A 23,667-nucleotide genomic window follows, 5' to 3' on the forward strand; every position below is an offset into this window, starting at 1 on the left:
TAACAGTCTCCACTCCCTCCCTTCCTTTCCTCCAGTCCAAACTCCCCTCTCCCCCATCCACTCCCTCTTCTTTCCTTTCAGAAATGTGCAGGCCTTCCATGTATGTCAGCCAGCCATGGGTTATCAAGCTGCAGCAAGATTAGGCACCTCCCCTCCTATCAAGGCTGGACAAGGCAACTCAGCAGGAAGAAAGAGTCCCAAGAGCAAGCAACAGAATCAGAGACAGCCCCTACTCCCTCTGCCATGAGTCCCACAAGAAAGTCAAGCCACACAACTGCAACACATGTTGTTGCAACACATGTGCAAAGGGCCCAGATCAGTCCTGTGCTAGTTCTCTGGTTAGCGGTTCAGCCTTGGTGAGTTCCCATGATCCCAGGTTAGTTGATTCTGTGAGTTTTCTTGTTATGTCCTTGGCCCATCTGGCTCCCAAAGTCCTTCCTTCCCCTCTTCTACAGGATTCCCTGAGGTCTCCCTAATGTTTGGCTGTGTGTCTCTGCATCTGTTCCCATCAGTTTCTGGGTGAAGCCTCTTTGGTGAGTATAGCATTAAGAATAATTTCATTTACTTTTTTTCTTTTTTGACAGTCGTGTTTAGTTCTATCCTAGGTCTCTGGGGTGTCAAGTCTCTCCGTCCAAACCCTCCAGGCATTGTCAGGAGTGGACTCCCTTTCATAGTATGTGTCTCAAGCTGGACCAGTCATTGTTTGGCCACTCCCATAATTTCTGTACCACCTTTGACCCAGCATATCTTGTAGGGGCAAATTGCAGGTCTGAAGTTATGTGGCTGGATTGGTATCCCAAGCCCTTCACTAGAAGTCTTGCCTGGTTATGGAAGATGGCTGGGTCAGGCTCTGTATCTCCCCTTGCTTGGAGTCTTAGCTAGGGTCATCCTCATAGATTCCTTGGGGTTTCCGTTGCACTAGGTTTCTAGCTCATCCCAGAGATGCCCCTAATTGCAGTTGTCTTTCCCATGACTCTCCCCCTCCGTTCTCCCCTACCTGGTCCCTAGATCACCCCAAATCCAGACTCATACCCCACCCACCTGTGATGTCTATTCTATTTCCCCTTTGCAGTGAGATACATGTGAGTCATCCCCATCCCCCTGCCCACTTGAGCCTTTGTTGTTATTTAGGTTCTTTGAGTCTGTGGATTGTGTCATGGTTTTCCTTTACTTTGGCTAATATCCACTTATGAGTGAGTACATACCATGTTTGTCTTTCTGGGTCTGGGTTTCCTCACTCGGGATGATCTTTTCTATTTCCATCCATTTGCTGGCAAATTTCACAATGTCATATCACCTGACTTTTCAATGGAGACTCAGAAAGCCATTAAGTCCTACATAGATAGTTGGATGTTCTATAAACTGTAAGATACCACAGATGTAAGACAAGATTATTATACCCAGCAAAACTATTAACCATAATCAACAGAGAAAGAAAAACATTCCATGATAAAGCCAAATTTAAGCAATTTCTATCTACCAGGCCAGTTCTATAGAAGGCACTAGATGGAATTTTTCAGTCTAAAGAGGTTAACCACACTCAAGAGAACACAAGGAATAAACATTCCCAAGACAGCAAATCAAAAGATGGGGGAAATACCATACCATAACAACAAAATTACAGGAATCAATAAACACTACTCATTGATAATTCTCAATATCATTGGTCTCAATTTCCCAATAAAATGATAGAAACTAACAGATTAGGATCAGAAAATATTATACATCTTTCTGTTGCATCCAAGAAACACACCTCACTACCAAGGACAGACATCACCTCAGAACCAGATGATGGTGCACTCATTTAATCCCAGCACCTTGGAGACAGAGGCAGGGGGATCTCTGAGTTCAAGGCCAGCCTGGTCTCCAGAGTAAGTTCCAGGACATCCAAGGCTACACAAAAAGACATCACCTAAGATGAAAAAAAGATATTCCAAGCAAATAGACCTAAAAAGAAAGCTGGTGTAGCCATTTTACTAACTAACAAAATAGACCACACACCAAAACTAATCCAAAGAGATAGAAATGGACACTATACACTCATCAAATGAAAATCTCACCAAGAGGATATTATTTTTTTCAACTTTGTTTTTTTTTCATTTTTTGTTAATTTTTTACATTCCAATCCCAGTTCCCTCTCCCTCCTTTCCTCTCAAGCCCTCCACTCCCCCTCCTCCCATATGCTCCATGCAGAGGGTAAGGCCTTCCCTAGGAAGTCTACTAAGTCCCATCATCTAGTTGAGGCAGAACCAAGCAAGGCACCTCTCCACCCCCACACCCCTGTGTCTAGGCTGGGTAAGGTATCTCTCCATATAGAATGGGCTCCACTGCTCTCTCTCTTTCTCTTTCTGGTGGCTGTCCTCTCTCTCTTCTCTCTTACTCTCTGCCCTGCTCTATTCTTCCATTTCTCTCCTCTCCCCCTCTAGCTCTCCCACCCTACAATAAACTGGTTAATGTTAAAGAAAGGAAGAAAGAAAGAAAGAAAGAAAGAAAGAAAGAAAGAAAGAAAGGGCTCCACTAAGTCATTTTGTGCATTAGTGTTAGATCTTAGGCCCACTTCTGAAAGACCCCAGACCCCTAAGGGCCTCAGGATCCCGAGAAGCCCCTGAGACTCAGAAGCCAGACCAAGAGCTGCAGAAGCAAGAGGGTTTATTGAACAAATGCATATTCGGGTGTCAGCAATATCGGAGAAGCTGCACACCCCAGCAAGGGTTATATTATAGGCTCCTTATATAGGAAAAAACTGCAGATCAGCATACAGGCAAGGGGCACAAAGTGATTGATTACAAAGTATGATCTCATGTTAGAGTGGTCACCCAGGTGTTACTTGCTTTTTCACAAAGGAAAAACCACAGAACGTACCCTGAAAAGTCCTTGATTGTCTGTTGGCCAGCCAGGTGTGACTCAAAGAGAGTTGTCTTGGCGATTGCCCCCGTCTAAACCATAGGATGTGCCTGGGGTTGGGCCAACTTCCTTGTAATGGGCCAAGGCCTGTGGGAAGCTTTTACTCTCTGTGAACTAAAATCTTTCAAACCTTTTTCTCTCAGCAAACTAAAACCTTTCACTTCCAGTGACCTCACATATTGTTCCAGTCACACCATTGTCACCTATATTAAAGGAGTCTAGTTTGGTCTTATGCCAGTTCCACATTTGTCAGACCTGAGTCAGTGATTTCTCACTAGCTTGGGCCAGCTGATTCTGTGGGTTTCTCCATCATGGTCTTGACTCCTTTGTTCATATTTTTGCTCCTCCCTCACTTTGATTGTACTCCAGGAGCTTGGCCCATTGGTTAGTTGTGGATTTCTGCATCTGCTTCCATCTGTTTCTGGAAGAGGGTTCAAGCTTCTCTCAGAGTCTGTGCTACTGGTGTTTTATTTAGGAAGTGGTCTCCTGTGTCTATGCATTCAAATGTATTTCCCACTTTCTCTTCTATGAGGTTCAGTGTGGATGGATTTATATTGAGGTCTTTGATCCATTTGGACTTGAGTTTTGTGCATGGCAATAGATATGGACCTATTTGCATTCTTCTACATGTTGACAGCGAGTTATACCGGCACCATTTGTTAAATATATTTTCTTTTTTCCATTTTATATTTTTAGCTTCTTTGTCAAAAATTAGGTGTTCATAGGTGTGTGGGTTGATATTGGGATCTTTGATTCGATTCCATTGGTCCATCTGTCTGTTTTTAAGCCAGTACTAAGCTGTTTTCAATACTATAGCTCTATAGTACAGCTTGAAGTCAGGGATGGTGATCCTTTATTATACAGTATTGTTTTGGCTATCCTGGGTTTTGTTTTGTTTTGTTTTTCCATATGAAGCTGAGTATTGTTCTTTCAAGGTCTGTGAAGAATTGTGATGGGAATTGTATTGAATCTGTAGATTACTTTTGGTAGGATTGCCATTTTTACTATGTTGATCCTGCCTATCCAAGAGCATGGAAAATCTTTCCATTTTCTGATATCTTCTTTTAATTTCTTTTTTTAAAGACTTGAAGTACTTGTCGTATGGGTGTTTTGTGTGTTTGATTAGTTAGCCCAAGATATTTTATGTTATATGTGACTATTGTGAAGGGTGATGTTTCTCTGATTTCCTTCTCAGCCCATTTGTCAACTGTATATAGGAGGGCTACTGATTTTTTAGTTAATCCAAGAGGGTATTATAATTGCAAACATTTATATACAATACACAAGGGAACCCAAGTTAACGAAAGAAAAACCACAACTAAAATAACATATTGACCTCACATATCGATAGTGGTAACTTCAATAGTCCAGTCTCACCAATAGACTAGCCTTCTGACAAAATCTAAACAGATCTATGCTGGAGTTAAATAACTTCATGTATCAAATGAACCTAGCAGAGATCTACAGAACAATTCACTCATGTGTCAAACACAAGAGAACATACATTCTTCTCAGCAGCTCATAGAATGTTCTCCAAAACTGGCCACAGACAAGAAAAATGAAATAACATCCTATCTGATCACCATGCATTAAAGCAGGATATCAGCAACAGAAACAACAGAAGATATACAAACTCATGGAAACTGATCAACTCACTGCTGAATGAGAAATGGGTCAAGACAGAAATCCAAAAAGAAATTACAATTTTTTAATTGAATAAGAATAAAACACAGCCAGGCATTGGTGGTGCACTCCTTTAATCCCAGCACTCGGGAGATAGAGGCAGGCGGATCTCTGTGAGTTTGAGACCAGCCTGGTCTACAAAGTGAGTTCAAAGACAGCTAGGACCATTATACAGAGAAACCCTCCTGGGGTGGGGGGCGGGTAGAAAACACAACATACCCAAACTTATGGACACATGGCTGGTGGTGCTGAGGCAAGTTTCATAACACTAAGTGCCTACATAAAAAACATTAGAGAGACCTCATATTAGCAACATAGCGACACACTTGAAAGCTCTAGAATAAAAATAATACCTGAAAAGAATACATGTCAAGAAATAACCATACTTAGAGCTAAAATCAATAAAATAGAAACAAACAAAAGAGTACAAAGAATCAGTAAAAGGAAGAGTTGATTATTTGAGAAAATCAGTAAGACTGACAAATCCTTCACCAAATTATCTAAAAAATGAGAGAGAAGATCTAAATTAATAAAATTAGAGAAAAGGGGGGACATCAAAACAGGCACTAAAGATATCCATCCTTAGAACATACACTAAAATCTGTACTCCAGCCAGGCATGGTGGCACACGCCTTTAGTCCCAGCACTTAGGAGGCAAAGTAGGTTAATCTTTATGAATTTGAGACCAGCCTGATCTACAGAGCAAGTTCCAGGACAGCTAGGGCTACACAGAAAAACCCTGACTCAAAAAAAGAATCTATACTCCACCAAACTGGATAATCTAAAAGAAATGGATGAATTCTTTTTTTTTCTTTTTGGAGGCTGTCCTAGAACTTGCCTTGTAGACCAAGCTGGCCTCAAACTCAAATATCCACCTGCCTCTGCTTCCTGAGTTCTGGAATTAAAGGTGTGTGCCATCAATGCCTGGCACTAAGACCTAACCAAAAAGAAGAGGAGGAAGAAGGAGGAGGAGAAAATTATAGATCAATAACCCTTAAGATAGGTGCAAAACTTCTCAAGAAAATATTTACAAACCAAATCCAAGAACATATGAAAAAATTATCCACCATGATCAAGTTGATCAACTGCCAAACTCTTTCCCCTGCTGGGATCTTCCAGTGTTAGCTCTCCTGAGGTCTGTCCTTTAACTATCAGTTCCTAAACTTGTTTCATTACAAGTGTGAGCATTGCAGCCCATCCCTTCAATTGTAAATATGCATTTCTTCCTTGTTCTTCAGAGCATCCATGTCCATAAAACCATTTCCTGGTAGTGACTGTTTCAAGGAGCTGCCTTCCATGGCTTTCTTAGCGGAAGTCTGAGTGTAACAACCAACAACATACCAGAAAATTGCAATCTTACCAAAAGCAATGTGCAGATTCAATGCAATTCTCATCACAATCCCAACACAATTCTTCATGGACCTTCAAAGAATGATACTCAACTTAATATGGAAAACCAAAACCCAGAATATCGAAAAATAGTCATATACAATAAAGGAAATTTCTAGAGGCATCCACCTCCCTGAGCTTAAGCTCTACTATAGAACTTATTAGTGAAAACATCTTGATATTGCCATAAAAACAGACAGGTGGACCAATGGAATTGAATCGAAGACCCTGATATTAATCCACACCCCTGTGAATACTTGATTTTTGACAAAGAGGCTAAAATTATACAGTGGAATAAAGAAAGCTCCTTCAACAAACTGTAATGGCAAATTGGATGTAGGATAACATGTAGGATAAGGCAAATAGAACCATATCTATTCCCATGTACAAAACTCAAGTCCAAATAAATCAACAACCTCAGCAATAATCCAGCCACACTGATACTTAAAGAAGAGAAAGTGGGAAGTAGTCTTGAATGCATGGGAACAGGTGAACACTTCCTAAATATAATGCCGGGAGCACAGACACTGAGAACAACAATTAACAAATGAGACCTACTGAATCTGAGAACCTTCTGTAAACTAAAGAACACAGCCAACAAGACCAAATGGCAGTCTACAGAATAGGAAGAGATCTCCACCAACCCCATACCTGACAGAGGACTGATCTTCAAAATATACAAAGAACTAAAAAATGTAGACATCAAGCTATCAAATAATCCAGTTAAAAATGTGGTCAGGTCTAAACAGACAATTCTCAACAGAAATATTCCAAATGGCCAAAAGACATTAAAGAATTGCTCAACATCCTTAGCCATTAGGGAAATGCAAATCAAATTGCCTCTAAGATACCATCTTACACTAGTCAGAATGGATCACATCAAAAACACCAGTAATAGCTTATGTTGGAGAGGATGTGAAATAAGCTGAACACTCCCTCACTGCTGCTGGTAGTGAAAATTTGTACAGTCACTTTGGAAATCAGTATGGTGGTTTCTCAGAATGTTGGGAATCAATCTATCTCAACACCCAGCAATACAACTCCTGGACATATGCCCAACAGATGCCTTCTCATAGCACAAGGACATTTTAGGCAAATGGATGAAACTAAAAACAACCATCCTGTGTTTAGTAACCCAGACCCAGAAAGTTAAGCATGGTATGTACTCATGAGTGGATATTAGATGTACATCAGAGGATAATGGTCCTATAGCTCATGACCCCAGAGAAAGTAGGTAACAAGCAGAACTTAGAGAAAGGCCCTTAGGAAAGGGAAATAGAAAAGATGGGAGCAGATACTGAGAGGGAGTGGATAGGAAGAGAGAAGTGGAGAGGTAGAGGAGAAAGGAATGGGGGAGATTATGAGGGAACTGGTTGATGAAGATGGAGGAAGGACAGAGAGGGAGAACAAAAAAGAGAGATCTTGATTGAGAGAGTCATTCTGGGGCTAGTGAGAAATCTGGCAGTACGGAAATTCCCAGAAATACACAAAGATGACCCCATCTAAGATCCTAAGTATTGGAAGGTAGGACGCCTGAACTGGTCTTTTCCTGTATTCAGATTGATGACTACCTGAATTATCATCATAGAACCTTCATCCAGCTACTGATAGAGACAGATGTGGATATGCACAGCTAAGCACTGGGCAGAGCTCCCAGAGTCTAGATGAAGAGAGGTAGGAGAGATAATATGAGCAAAGAGGTCAAGACTATGTTTGGGAGATCCACTGAGAAGGCAGACCTGAGCAAGTGGGAGCTCACTGACTCCAGACTGACATCTGGGGAACTTACATGGAACAGAACTGGGCCCTCTGAATGTGGGTGACAGTTTTGTAGCTTGGGCAGTTTGTAGCTTGGGCCACTGGCAGTGGAACCAGGGTTTATCCCTAGTACTTGAACTGGCTTTTTGGAGCCCATTCTCTTTGGAGGGATACCTTGCTCAACTTAGATAAAGGGGTAGGGCCTTGGTCTTGTCTCAGGAAGATGTGCCAGCCTTTGTTGATTCCTCATGGGAAGCCTTACCATCTCTGAGGAGTTAATGGGGAAGGGTGGAGGGAAGGTGGGGAGAGCAGGAGGAACGGAGGGAGTGGGAACTGGAATTGGTATGTAAAATGAGAAAATATTTTTTTAAAATAAAAAAAAATCAGGTTAAAAAAAAAGGCGTGTGTCACCACCACCTGACGAGATAAAAGTTTTGAAACTTTTCAAGTCCTTGAACATTATGTCAGCAATAAATTAAATACTCTCTGGAAGTTATTCCCAAAATTTTAGAAACAAATACCTTGAAAGAAGTACATTCAAATTTTGAGTGTTCTCATTTCTGTCTCATTCTTACACAGGAAATTTACTTTGTATTATATTTTTATTAGGAAGGAGAAGTATTGTCTCTCTGGTTACTCCAGGTTACCTTCTCACATCTCAAGTTTGGAAGGTAAGAACTGAAAAAGAGAGAGAAGATATTTTTCATTCTAAGTTTGGGTTGTCACACTTTATTTCTGTTAATCCTATGTGCCAAACCATTTTTTGATTGAAATTTTTTGTGTTCCTGGATAGTTTTCAATTGAGAATTAGGAGAGAGGGTAAAGAAGGTAATGGCTGGAAACGACTGAGGATGTGGGAAAATGGGAAAAGTGTGGAGAAGATTTCTATTAGAAATGAAATGTGACAGTCTATTTAGGAGAGGGAGGAGGAACAACACTACTAGGGATGGGAAATACCCATTTTACTTTCTCATGATAGTCTATGCAATTCCCCAAGTAGTCTATGCTATCACTGTTTCCTTTGGTCATCTATGCTACATTGAAGGTAAGTTGAATTGGCTGGAGCCATTGCACACTTTGGATGCAGGACTTGGAAAGGTTCTGTTGGATCTAACCCTAAAGCCATCCTTCATTTAGTCTGTCACAGTAATAGAGACAGTGTAAGTTGCCAAGTGAGAGAAGCAGACAATAGCCCTCCCCAAGAGTGACATCTGTGTTGTTTTGAATGAGAATGGACCTCATAGATTCCCATATTTGAATGCTTAGTTGCCAGTTGGTATAACTGTTGGAAAGTATTAGAAGATGTTTTAGTTACAGAGGATTAGTTTATGGGTTGCTTTGAGGCTTCAGTGTTATCACTGGTCCAAGTTAGCTCTTTCACTGCCTCCAACTTTCAGATCATGCTGCCTTTGTTATGCTTGCCTGCCTGCTGCCTTGTTACCTATAACTATAATCATGGCTCCAACATCTGGAACTACGATTGTCCTGAAATATTTTCTTTCGTAATTTGTTTTGGTCATGAATTCTCATCACACCAATTGGAAAGAAAATAAGAACACCATGGACCTAAATGCTCATCAACATGGCAAAAATGTCAATACAGGTTTAGTAGCAGTGTCATCCATGTCATTTAGTAACCAGCTACTGTATAATTAGACTTAATGCCTGTTCAACCGGAGAGAAAACGTGCCAATAAGTCAGAACCAATTCATCAGTATAATGAGATCATGGATTTTAAAAAACCTACTACTGCCACTTTAGGAGGTCAGCATAATTCCTTAGTGTTAAAATTTATATTAAAATTTTTATTTATAGTCTCAAAAGTATGTCCCATGCATTTCTTTAAATAATCTCTTTGGAGAAACCAGACAATTCCAGTAAACCACATTTGTTCATATTGTAGAGATTAATTGAAGGTCAGGATCCCAGGCCTACTTAGTACATCTACAATCAATGCCTACACCTGAGTCTCAGGGAATACCCTGAAAGGGTGGCATTATTATTAGAACCTGGCTACCAGGTGTCGGCTTTAACAGAGAAGCAACACATATAATACAGCAGCAACAGAGTTGTGGAAACAAGAACAATGACAATACTAACAGGCACATAGGTCTCATGGGGTACTCCCTCTACAAAAATAAAATAAAATGAACTACTATTGAGAGAAGGAGAGGTAGTATATCCAAGGTTCGAGTCATCTAATTGGTTATTCAATTAAGCATATTAAGATCTAAAATCCTATATAATCAAACAACAAAAACAGTGGTATATTTTATCATATATATGAATCCATATATGAAACAATAATAAAGAATACTGTGCCATCTACCATAGAAGGTATTATGAGTACATAGGAAAGGTTGGAGGGAGGAAATGGAAAGGGAAGTATGATTGTTATTTAATAACATTTTAAAAAGGTGTTGGGCCGGGCGGTGGTGGCGCATGCCTTTAATCCCAGCACTCGGGAGGCAGAGGCAGGTGGATCTATGTGAGTTTGAGACCAGCCTGGTCTACAAGAGCTAGTTCCAGGATGGCCTCCAAAGCCACAGAGAAACCCTGTCTCGAAAAACCAAATAATAATAATAATAATAATAATAATAATAATAATAATAATAATAAGGTGTTGGAAGGTAGGCTTATCAGTCATGAGTGCTTACCATTCTTGCAAAGAATTCAGGTTCAGTTAAGGCACACTCATGCCCTGTTTCTCCTAAAATGACTCTAGCCCTTCCCCAGACCACATTCACCTGGATCCTCAGGTGAGCATCCTATGCCATCCTCAATCCCTATATGTAGGGTTAAGGAGTCAACAATCCCAGCCCTGATAATCTTTTCAAGAGGGCACTTTGGAATTCCCCAAGATGGAGGTTGCTTAGCTAGAAAGGCGGTCATTCACATCATGACTACCATTAGTCAAAACAGCCCCTCTCGTGAAGAACATCCATGTTGGTCACCATTAGAGTCACAATTTCGCAGACTCCTGGAGGAAATACTGGTGGATTTTACAGTCTATTTCTGCTAAAAAGAGTCCTGTGAATAACAGATGGAGAGATGCCTCAGTAGATAAGAGCATAGACTTCTGTTCCTGTGCACAACGGTTGACTCCTAGCACTATATCATGGCCCCCAACAGTATGTGACTCCAGTTTCAGGTCTAGAATATCATCTTCCTGCCTGATAGGGCAGCAAACACTATGAGGCACACAGCTGTACATTCAAGAAAAACACAGATACTCATGAAATGAAATAAATATTGATGAACATCAGTGGCATGGCCCTGGAGGCAATAGCATGCATTACGTGTTCCCAACCTTAATCATTTAGTGTCTCTTACTCATCATTTGAGCATGACTGTTGTGGGCTTCTGTCTAAGCAGGCAGAGTGGTCCTGATACTTGTGAATATTAACTCTAAAGAATGCAGAATTTCTTCATGACGTTGGGCAAAGACAACATTTTCTCTAGTTCAAGCGATGCTTTTCATAACACTGAATCCTTAGTGGAATTATCCGGACACCTAAGTCTATTTTATTCATCCTTTGAGGAATTTTGTTCTCTTATTAATACTTTTTAATTTAATTTGCAGACCATGGATACATTAACATGACTTATGAGGAACTCATGGGCTTTTGCCTCTTCCCTAATTTTTGAGGTTTCCTATAAAAGCCTCTGTGTGGTTCCTGTGCTTGACACCACTTGAGGTCTGCTCCTATCCTGAAGTCCTATTTTTTTTTCCTTTGGGTCAAGAACATGGAATATATAAAGAAAAACTCAAGGCAATATCTTTCTAGAAGAAGCAGGTGGAGAATACTGGAAATGCAAGGAAATGTGTTAGTGAACCGAAATCCCAGAACATATCGTAGTATGCAGTGAGTTAACAAAATGGAATAGTTTTTTTGTTGTTTTTCAGAACACAAGAATAATGCATCAAGGTGTTTGTCTTTTTTTAATTTGTTTTTTGTTGTTACTGTTTTTTCTTGCTTGGTTCTTTCTCTTTTTCTTTTTGCAGGTTTAACTAATTTTAATGGATCATGTTGGGCATGGTGCTGCATGCCATTAATCTTAGCACTTGGGAGGCAGATCTATAAACAAATAGTTATACAATAAACATTTATAAACATTCACAAACAAAAATAGTTTGCAACCTTTCTAGGAATTGTAGAACAAACAACTAAAAGAACAGCCATGTGGGTGACGGTTGAACTAGGGAATTGTACTTTGGTCTTTTCACTTCAAACCCATCAGCTTCCATCTTCTTCCTCTTCTCAATGATCGCACTTATTTTCTTCCACTGGCGATCAAGCTCTGCCTTATCATTGGTTTCTTTGAAGCGTCTGGTTTTCTGTCCTTCAAACATCTTGATACCATACTGGAATGCAGCCTTGGGCAAAGCCTCTTTGTTGTTCATATATTCGCTATATTCCTCCTGAGTATCAAAGTCCCAGCGGCCTAAGGGACCCTTCTTGTTACCCTGGTCCATTTTGCTATAATCTACCTCTTCATCACTATCTACAGCCATGTCATCCATCGTGGCTGGATAGCATTCTGCATAACTATTGGACATGCCAAAGAAATCACCCAGCTGCTTCTTGTCTTCTGGCTTCTTCAACGATTCAGTGCCTTCCCAACCAGCAGTCCCAGCAAATTTTTCGTTGATGGACTTGATCAACTCTTTGGCAGATCCAGGTCCTTTGTCAACATCCATGGGCTCATCATCCACTTTTGGCTTCTCAAAGTAGCTGTGCCTTTTCTTTTCTTCCTCTCACTCCCGCTCCCGGTCTCTGTCCCGTTGCCAATCACGTTCCCGTTCGCGGTATCTCTCCCGCTCCTTGTCCCGAGGTGTTTTGGTTGTAGAAGGAACATAATCCCCAATGTCTTCAAAAATGTTCATGTCTGCCTCAGGAGGTTTCTTTTCTTCCAGTTTCCCTTTATCCTTCTTCTTGAGCTTCTTGTTTCGGGTACCCTGCCTCAGGTATGACAAAATCTGGGTAAGCTTGCTGATAACGATGTCAATTGTAGTTAGTGTAGTCTGAGCCTCCATTGTGGGGCAATCAGCCTTGCTGTGTATAAGAGTGGTGGGGATATCCGTGTCTGCATACTCATCATCCAGGTCTACCACATAGGCCATACGGCCTGGTAAGAACAACTCATTTCGCTCATATGATTTACTCTTGAAAAGCATTCGACACACATTGCGGCTAAGTCGTGTTTTAAATTCAATTTTGTTTTCAGGATCCTCATCCTTCTTGGTTTCCTTATGGGGCTTTTCCATGAGTTCTTCTTCCTCCTTCTCTTTGCTGGCAATCTCAGCACGTACCTTTTGAAGCAAAGCAAAATCCAAGCCTTTCACCAAATGGGTGTGTTCCATATCACCGCCCAAGAATTTGGACTCCTGAATCAACTGTCTCCTCTTCTCTGCAGCTGATTTGTCCGCCTCTGCAGTGGGGCCCACAGCCCAATAGTTGGCTGTGGTACTGATCAACTCAGTTTCCTCATAATCCTTATTCACACCATCTCTCCGTTCCTTGGCACGATCACGGTATTTCTCTGCGAGTTCTCTCTCTCTCTCTCTCTCTCTCTCTCTCTCTCTCTCTCTCTCTCTCTCTCTCTCTCTCTCTTTCTTGTTGGCGTAGCTTGGCATATTAACTTTTCTTTTTCCTCCTTCGTGCAGCTGGGTCTTCCATCCTCATTGTACTCTCTTGGCATCTCATGGTGACGTGACTTAGAAGGTGGTGCAGATGTAGGTGCAGCCCTTGGGGTCATGAGAAGTTTCCTGAAGTCTTCCTGAACTTTGATTGGTGGAAGGAATGAGGATCATCCACATCGTGGCCATCTGGAGCCAAAGGGTTAGAAAAGGGCTCATTATCTCGCTCTGGCATTTTGGCCTCGGTCTCTCAAACCCGGTAATCATGAAATCTCCTCTACAAAACAACAGCGACAAGCTTCTTGGTTATTTCTTTCTTTGTGTTGATTTTTTTTTTACATTAAAAGGTGAGCTGGGCATTGGTGGCTCACGCCTTTAATCCAGCACTCGGGAGGCAAAGGCAGGCAGTTCTCTGTGAGTTCGAGGCCAGCCTGGTCTCCAGAGTGAGTGCTAGGATAGGCTCCAAAGCTACACAGAGAAACCCTGTCTCAAAAAACCAAAATAATAATAATAATAATAATAATAATAATAATAATAATAATAATATAAAAAGAGTTCCATGGGTCTGGAGAGATGGCTCAGAGGTTAAGAGCATTGGCTGCTCTTCCAGAGGTCCTGAGTTCAATTCCCAGCAACTAGATGGTGGACAATCATCCATTATGAGATCTGGTGCCCTCTTCTGGTGTGCAGATATACAAGGAAGCAGAATGTTGTATACATAATAAATAAATAAATTCTTAAAAAAAAAAAAAGAGTTCCATGGTATTGAAATTGGCTTTGCATCTTTGTAACTGTAAGCCTTTTGGATGGCTCCAATGGGACAGGTATTTTGCAAGTAACTGTAAGCCTTTTGGGCAGCTCGGATGGGACAGGTATTCTGGAACTCGGGAGTCACAGAATACTAAGTGTTACACAGCTTAGTTGGAAACGTATCCTGGAGCTCAGGAGCCAAGGAATAACACAGGTCACAGTAAGTACAGCAGCTTATAGCCCTGTTTCAAGGGGGGCTTCCCCAGTGTATCAGCTATGCTCTGGCAGAAAAGGGCTTCTCCTGTGGCTCCAGTCCCCCGCAGTGTAACAACTCTGCTCTGTCAAAAGAATTTTTCCACAGACAGAAGTGTTACAATGTTGCCGCTTTTCTCAGCCTTTGCTGTTCTGCTGCTCTTCTCTGCTGTTGCTGTTCGTTTTTTATATATTTTTTATTTTTAATTTTATTTTATCTTTCCTCCATTTTTTATTTAAATTAGAAACAAGATTGTTTTACATGTCAATCCCGGTTTTCTCTCCCTCCCCTCCTCCCCTGCCCACCACTAACACCCTACCTATCCATACCATTTCTGCTCCCCAGGGAGAGTGAGGTCTTCCATGGGGGTCTTCAGAGTCTGTCATATCATTATGGGAGGGCCTGGCCCCTCCCATAATGTCTAGGCTGAGGGAGTATCCCTCTATATGAAATGGGCTCCCAAAGTCCATTCCAATGCTAGGGATAAATACTGATCTACTACAAGAGGCCCCATAGATTTCCAAGGCTTCCTCACTGACACCCACATTCATGGGGTCTGGAATAGTCCTATGCTGGTTTCCCAGTGATCAGTCTGGGGGCCAAGAGCTCCCCCTTGTTCAGGTCAGCTGTTTCTGTGGGTTTACCAGCCTGGTCTTGTCCACTTTGCTCAACACTCCTCCTTCTCTGCAACTGGATTCCAGTTGAGTTCATTATTTCACTGTTGGTATCTGCTTCTACTTCCATCAGCTGCTGGATGAAGGCTATGGGATGGCATATAAGTCAGTCATCAATCTCATTATCAGAGGAGGGAATTTAAGGTAGCCTCTCCTCTGTTGCTTAGATGGTTAGTTGGTGTCATCCTCGTAGATCTCTGGTCATTTCCCTAGTGCCAGATTTTGCTTTAAACCTATAATGGCTCCCTCTCTGATAGTAACTCTTATTTTGCTCTCCTCTATTCTTCCCCCCACACAACCTTCCTGCTTCTTTATGTCCTCCTCACTCCTCTTCTCCCCTTCTCATTCTCCTAGCTCCCTCTCCCCTCCCCCCATGCTCCCAATTTGCTCAGGAGATCTTGTCCCTTTCTCCTTCTCTGGGGGACCATGTATGTCTCTCTTAGAGTCCTCCTTGTTGCCTAACTTCTCTAGTGGTGTGGATTTTAGGCTGGTAATCCTTTGCTCTATGTGTAAAATCCAACAATGAGTGAGTGCATATCATGTTAGTCTTTTTGTGACTGGGTTACCTCACTCAGGAGGGTTTCTTCTAGTTCCATCCATTTGTCTGCGAATTTCAAGATTCCATTTTTATTTATTTATTTATTTTGCCTCTGAGTAGTATGCCATTGTGTACATTTTCTGTTTCCATTCTTCGGTTGAGGGGCATCTAGTCTGCTTCCAGTTTCTGGCTATTACAAATAGTGCTGCTATGAACATAGTTGAACAGATGTCTTTGTCACATTAATACACTTCTTTTGGGTATATGCCTAAGAGTGGAATTGCTGGATCTTGTGGTAGACTGATTCCCATTTTCCTGAGGAATCACCATACTGATTTCCAAAGTGGCTGTGCAAGTTTGCACTCCCACCAGCACTGGAGGAGTGTTCCCCTTTCTCCACACCCTCTCCAGCATAAACTGTCATTGGGGTTTTTTATTTTGGCCATTCTGACAGGAGTAAGATGGTATCTCAGAGCCGGGTGTTGGTGGTGCACACCTTTAATCCCAGCACTCAGGAGGCAGAAGCAGGCAGATCTCTGTGAATTTGAGGCCAGCCTAGTCTCCAGAGCGAGTGCCAGGATAGGCTCCAAAGCTACACAGGGAAACCCTGTCTCGAAAAACAAAAAACAAAACAAAACAAAACAACAACAAAAAAGATGGTATCTCAGAGTTGTTTTGATTTGCATTTCCCTGATGGCTAAGGATGTTGAGCACTTTCTTATGTGTCCTTCAGCCATTTTAGATTCCTCTGTTGTGAATTCTCTATTTAGTTCTGTGCCCCCACTTTTTAATTGGATTATTTGGTGTTTTGGAAACTACCTTCTTGAGTTCTTTGTAAATTTTGGAGATCAGCCCTCTGTTGGATATGGGGTTGGTGAGTATCTTTTCCCATTCTGTATGCTGCCATTTTGTCTTGCTGATTGTGTCCTTTGTCTTACAGAAGCTTCTCAGTTTCAGGAGGTCCCATTTATTAATTGTTGATTTCAGTGTCTGTGCTACAGGTGTAAGGTTCAGGAAGTGGTCTCCTGTACCAATTCATTCAAGGGTACTTCCCACTTTCTCTTCTAAGAGGTTCAGTGTGGCTGGATTTATGTTGAGGTCTTTGATCCATTTGAACTTAAATTTTGTGCATGACAATAGACATGGATCTATCTGTAGTCTTCTACATGCCAGCATCCAGTTATGCCAACACCATTTGTTGAAGATGCTTTCTTTTTTCCATTGTATAATTTTAGTTTCCGTGTCAAAAATCAGGTGTTCATAGGTGTGTGGGTTAATATCAGGGTTTTCAATTCAATTCCATTGGTGTAGCTGCCTATTTTTGGTACCTACCAATACCAAGCTGTTTTCAGGATTATAGCTCTATAATACAGCTTGAAGTCAGGGATGGTGATGCCTCTGGAAGTTCCCCTATTGTACAGGTTTGTTTTGGCTATCCTAGGTCTTTTGTTTCTCCATTTAAAGTTGAATATTGTTCTTTCAAGGTCTGTAAAGAATCATGTTGGGATTTTGATGGGGATTGCGTTGAATCTGTAGTTTGCTTTTGGCAAGACTGCCATTTTTACTAGGTTGATCCTACCTATCCAAGAGTATGGGAGATCTTTTCATTTTCTGGTGTCTTCTTTAATTTCTTTCTTTAAAGACTCAAAGTTCTTGCTATACAGGTCTTTCACTTGTTTGGTTAGAGTTACCCCAAAATATATTATGTTGTTTGTGGTTATTGTAAAGGGTGATGTTTCTCAGACTTCTTTCTCAACCCTCTTATTGTCTGTATATAGTAGGGCTACTTATTTTTTTTTAGTTAATTTTGTATCCTGCCACTTTGCTGAATGTGTTTATCAGCTGTAGGAGCTCCCTGGTAAAGTTTTTCTGGGTCACTTATGTAAATTATCATATCATCTGCAACAGTGAAAGTTTGACATCATCTTCCTTTCCAATTTGTATCCCCTTGGTCTCCTTTTGTTGTCTCATTGCTCTAGCTAGCACTTCAAGTACAATATTGAAGAGATATGGAGATAGTGGACAGTCTTGTCTTCTTCCTGATTTTAGAGGAATCGTCTTGAGTTTCTCTACATTTAGTTTGATGTTGGCTGTTGGTTTACTGTATATTGTTTTTATTATGTTCAGGTATGTTCCTGTTATCCCTGATCTCTCCAGGACCTTTATCATGAAGGGGTGTTGGATTTTGTCGAAGGCTTTTTCAGCATCTAGTGAGATGATCATGTGGTTTTTCTTTTTCAGTTTGTTTATATGGTGGATTACACTTTATAGATTTTTGTATGTTGAACCATCCCTGCATCCCTGGGATGGAGCCTACTTGATCATGGTGGATGATTTTTCTGATGTGTTCTTGGATTGGGTTTGCCAGTTTTTATTGAATATTTTTGCATCAATGTTCATGAGGGATATTGGTCTGTAGTTCTCTTTCTTAGTTGTATTATTTTGTGGCTTGGGTACCAAGGTAATGGTAGTCACGTAAAAAGAGTTTGGCAATGAACCTTCTGCTTGTATTGTGTGGAACAATTTGAAGGATATTGGTATTATCTCTTCTTTGAATTTCTGGTAGAATTCTGCACTGAAGCCATCTGGTCCTGGGCTTTTTCTGGTTGGGAGACTTTTGATGACTGCTTCTATTTCCTTGGGGATTATAGGTCTGTTTAAGTTGTTTATCTGATCTTAATTCAATTTTGGTAAGTGATATCTATCCAGAAAATTGTCCATTTCCCTTAAGTTTTCCAATTTTGTGGAGTACAGGTTTTCAAAGTATGACCTGAAGATTCTCTGGATTTCCTCAGTGTCCATTGTTATGTCCCCCTTTTTATTCCTGATTTTGTTAATTTGCATGTTCTCAGCTGAGCAATTAAGACAAGCCCTTGACAGATCATCAGGGTTTAAAGATTACAGAAAGGATGGACTTTTAGTTACTTTCCTGGGAGAAGTGGGAAAGATAACAGATGACAAATGAGTACAACTTAGCCCCAGTGTTGGGGAATCAGGTCCAGTACCTTTCATATGTTGGGTTAGCCCTCTACCACTAAGGTACATTCCCAGCCTCACATCCCTTTGGCCAGTCATTGGCCATGCATGAAGGGTTGGCAAAATGTACTTATTTCTCCCTGGCACAAGTTATGTGACAATTTCAAGCAGCCACACGTCTGTTAGAGGACCTACATAAAACTCAATAGTGACATGAACAAATGATCCAAGTAGAAAACAGGCAAAAGCCACGAACAGACATTTCATTAGATGGCAAATGGCTATCATACAAAAGGATAGTCAACACCATATTAACCCATTAAAACCCGTAACTTGGCTGTTCTGTTTGAGTTAGCTGCTATCCGTCCAAGGAGAGGAACAGTAGAAAGACTGCATCCAGGCACCAGGACCCAGCAGGAGAATATTGACCAGAAACCAGCAGCCAGGCTGTAACCTCCATGCCAGGAGCTGCTACAGCAGGAAATTTCGTGTTTTTATAAAGGGAATTCTGTCCTGAGTAACCCATTTGTCCTTTTTTTTTTTTTTTTTGACATTAACACCGTTGTTATGGGCAATCATTCTATCATCGCCCCAGTGGGCCAAAGTCAGATCAAGGGGTGAGGATGGAGGTTGTGTCCCAGTCAGCTCCATACTTTCAGTATCTTCAAGACAAGACAAGTAAACAAATGAACAAACACAGCACTTAGACAAGACAGAGAAGAGACAATGCTGCAGTCAAACAGAAGGGCCCAAAACAGAGCATCAGATTTCTAAGGAATACAGAGGGTTGGTTTTCACCAAGCTCAACCAGACCAAAATCCATACAGAAGGTACAAGACACACCAGGGGATCACTGTCCTCAGTAATCTCCCTATGAACAGACAGGATACAAGGATCCCAACTGGATGACCCAGATGGGACGCCGTCCAGATGATCTACACAACAGCTTGTGTACCTAGGTATGTAAGACCAATGTAGACTTTAATTAAGATACCAGCCAGAAGAATTCAGATGCTGGCTGGAAGGAGGACAGAGAACACAGAGAACAGAAAACAGAGGATCTGACTTACCCAGCTGAGTGGGATAACCTTTGGGGTCTGGGGTATAGGGGAGGTCTCTGGGTTTCCCACACAATGCACCAAAATGTTGTGTCCACGTATTGAAGGTCACCTTCAGAGACCAACAAAGAGACAGACTTTACCAAAATGCAAATGCAATGCTTTAATGTTTAATCCTACCAGTAGAGACCTCATCCAGCCAGCTGATGCAGTAGCTACCTGGAGGAAGCAAAGTCCCTTGTCTATTGCCAGAATTTAAAGGAAAAAAAAAAAAATCTCTGGATTACATCAGTAGGTATGGGTCAGATCCTGATTGGTTGACATTTGGAGAACAATTAGGGGAATTTCCCAGAGTCAGGGCAACTGGTTTGTTAGTATTTTTGATTGGTTGCCTACAGATGGGAGCATTAGTGGTTTCTATGGCTTTGTCTGTTACTTGCAGTAGTCTGTTCCCATTGGTTGATGCTGGGAGGGAGCATTCTGTGTTTTTGTTTTGTTTTGTTTTGTTTGTCAAACACAGTATCCAGGTACTTTCTAAGTCTAAGAAGAAGGTTGTCTTGGAGTTTTGTTCCCTAGAGGCTAGGGAACTGGATCTGTTATGAAGGGTTTTTTTATAACCTTTACATTTATGTGGTTTTTCCCCAGTATGAATACTAAGAGTTGAATGGGAACTTAAGGCTTTGTTATATTCATACAATTTCTCCCCAGAGTGATTTATTAGAAGTGAAGCCTTTGGGTTTAGTTTACCTCTTTCAGATACAAAACTATACATAATGATAGCAAATATCAAGTATGCTCTTGGTGAGGGAAAGGTAAAAACATTCACAATTTAAGACCTACTGCCAGTGAAACAACGCAGAGCAATTGGCATGAACTATATATCCAGTCCCAGGGTAAAGGTTTAACAGATTATGACAAAGTCGTCCTAAATTGTAAAGTTTGTCTTGTACCTAATATTTCTATATAAGAAATGACCGTGCCTAAAAAGGCATGTTCAGTGTTACAGGTGGGGGAGGGGGTGGGGTGGGTGGCAAGGTGTTCATGGTTTTTCCTGTAACTAGGGCTAACATCAGAGGCAGTCCTATCCCACTGACTAAGCAGGAGGGGTTGCATCCTGCTCTGGTCTTTGTGCTATGGCTGCAGTTCTGCTCAGGTCTGTCTCTCTCACAGGGGCAAGAGATAGAAATGTACAGAACAAATTTCAGGGGCTAACCTTAAGGAAAAGGCAGATGGGGAATCCCATAGCATGTTCTTACCATTCGATTAAAATCCAAAATGCCCTCTTAGCCACAGTAACAATACACACCACAACTTAAGCCATCATTCACCAATCAGGAATGTGAAAATGCTTCTAGAGACTTGTTTGCAGGCCAAACTGAGGCATTATCTAATTTGAGGATCCCTGTTCTCCAACATCCCTCAATTGGTCTAGCTGATAACTGAGTCACCAACACATGCTTGTATGTAGAATGCCAGAGATCACAGTGTTTCACCACCTTATGTGATTGCTATGATTGTCTAATAACACCAGAATTTTGCCTTCTTGTTCATTCCTTTTATGTCTCTTAATTATTTTACCTGTTTGTGTAGATGTATGTATTCTTGTGGGCATGAGCTGGGCTAATAACATTTGGGAAAGGGATAAGAGAGGAGTATATCCCTGATCATCAGATCAAGAGTAACAGAAACTTGTGTGACACACATACAATAATAGACCAAAGAGTAGGCTATGTACAGATCTGAAAGTGAGACACTGGATTAAAGGTCTGCTATTTCCAATCTCTCACTCTCTGCCAAGGAACTAGGAGGATCCAGTTCCTCTCCAAATGGATCCCTGATCTACCAGCAGGATTCCCCAGGCATCCCACAGTCTCTTGAGCTCATCTTCCTAGATGTTAAACTGTCTTCACAGAGGGAGCTCCAACAGTCAGAAACAGAAAGCAGGGTACAGAGTTTCCCTGAAGGATTCAGAAAGTTACCTGTTAGTTGGCATCTCAAGACTCAGTGGATGATAGTTTGGGGATCCTGGGGAAGCCCCCAAATGCTGTGCCCAAAGTCCACCACAATAGACCACCAAGAGACCAAATGTGAAGCAAAACCAGCACTTGGAAGAGCAGAGCAGGAGAGACACTGAGCAGCATGAGGTGGGGGCTTTAATAGAAGGTAGACAAGGAGGAGCTTGGGGGATTCCACAACTCATAGTTACAGATTGAGATGGGCGGAAGCAAACACTAGGGGTATCTGGACTGATCTGATTGGCTATTTTGAGTCCAGGGACGTTGTGACATTTTAGTCTCAGCAGGACACATGGAGTTGTTTTTCCATTTGTGATTGGTTTCTCCCTCTGGGTGAGGTGTTCAGGGTTTATCCAGTAACTAGGGTTAAGGTCCAGGATAGTCCCATCCACTGACTAAGTAGTGTGGGACTACATCCTGCTCTGGTCTTTGTGCTATGGCTGCTGTTCTGCTAAGGCCTGGGTCTCTCACTGGGGCAATAGATTAAAATGTACGGAACAAATTTCAAGGTCTCAATTTAAGGAAAAGCCAGATGGGGAATCCCAGAGCACCTTCTTGCCAAGCAATTCCAAAACGGCATAGATTTATCCCAAAACACAATATGTTAAGGTGTTTTTCTTTTGAATTTGTTCCTTGTTTTTGTTTTCTTATCTTTGCCTGAGTGCTTGCTTGTTTTGGTTTTGGGGCCAGATTTCTTTGTGTTCTATTGGCTGTCCTGGAACTAGCACTCTGGCCCTGGTAAGCCTCCAAATTACTGACTTCTTTTCTTGGGCACCAGGATTTCTGGAATTAAAAATGTCTGCCACCATGTCTGGAATGTTGTTTGGTTTTGAGTTAGGGTCTCCCCATTTACCCTTGAATGATTTTATTTTCTCAGAGGTCTGCCTTCCATCAAAGTTTTAGAAGCTTTTGGCTGAGGGGGCAGAGTGAATAAAGTTGGCCAATCAGAGGACTGAACTGTCCAATGAGTAGCACAGGTAGTCACAGTGCTCTTTCCAGAAAACCTTTGTAAACTTCTCTAGCTGAGAGAATCTTTCTGAGGACCTGGTTTGGTGACTGTGTGTTTTGCTGACTTCAGGCCTCTTTGGGAGACACCTAGACACATCAGAAGCACGAAATGGTGAGTGTGCCTTGGGCTGCTGGGATCCTGAGAGGTGGGTTTGGGACATTCGCTCCTTTGCAGCACCAGCAGCTGCATTTCCCCCTGGAGCTGTGCAGTCCAGTGGGAGGTGGAGTCTGGCCCAGGAGCCTGTGCCCAGATGCTCTTAAAGTGAGACGCCCCCCACAGGCAGCAGCCTTGAGCCCCGTGTCCCCCACTTTTCTGTCCTGATGAAACTGCTTCCAGGCAATCCTTTCGTCCTTGCAATTGCAAAAAAAACACTGATTTCTCAGCGCTGGCAGGTTGGTGATTCTGAGTACATACTGTTCCATGTGTGTTCATGAAATTTCCTTAGTTTCCTTTCTTGTTCTTCTGTTTAGGCTGATTTAGGTTTTGTTTGTTTGTTTGTTTTTGTTTTTGTTTTTTTTTTCATTATCACCTTGGTGATCTTTCCTGACTCCTGCAGTCCCCTCCCCCATGTGGTCTGCCTCAGAATTGATCCCCATGCCTCCTGGTGTTAGAGAAGTTTGCCACAGAGCTGTGTCTGTAAGCCTTATTACCACATACTGCATGTTTTTTCCCAGTTTTTCCTTTTTTATTTTAGTAATAATATACAAGAATTTTTTCCTAGTTCTTCTGAGAGCAGCTGTTCAAAATTACCAGTCCAAAAAAACAAGAGGTGGGGGGGGCAGAATAGAGGAGAGCAGGATGAGAGATACCATAACAAAGGGAGCCATTATAGGTCCAAGGAGAGATCTGGCTCTAGGGAGATTTCCAGAGATCTACAAGGATGACATGAACTGACAATCCAGGTAATGGTGGAGAGGCTACCCTAAATGCCCTTCCCCTATAATGAGACTGATGACTGTCTTATATGCCATCCTAGAGTCCTCATCCAGTGGCTGATGGAAGCAGAGGCAGACACCCAC

The 23,667-nt window shown here is 41.7% G+C and overlaps 1 long non-coding RNA gene and 1 pseudogene across 1 annotated transcript; one reads left to right on the plus strand and one right to left on the minus strand.

The window, feature by feature from the left end:
- On the plus strand, positions 1–23,667 carry LOC113835848. Its single transcript, XR_003485607.2, has 4 exons — positions 1–533; positions 8,344–8,405; positions 22,718–22,759; positions 23,625–23,667. It is a non-coding gene; the product is annotated as an uncharacterized LOC113835848 (long non-coding RNA).
- Positions 11,739–13,649, minus strand: LOC100771211 (annotated as a pseudogene).

Source organism: Cricetulus griseus, chromosome 5, assembly GCF_003668045.3.
Source record: "Cricetulus griseus strain 17A/GY chromosome 5, alternate assembly CriGri-PICRH-1.0, whole genome shotgun sequence".
NCBI lineage: Eukaryota > Metazoa > Chordata > Mammalia > Rodentia > Cricetidae > Cricetulus > Cricetulus griseus.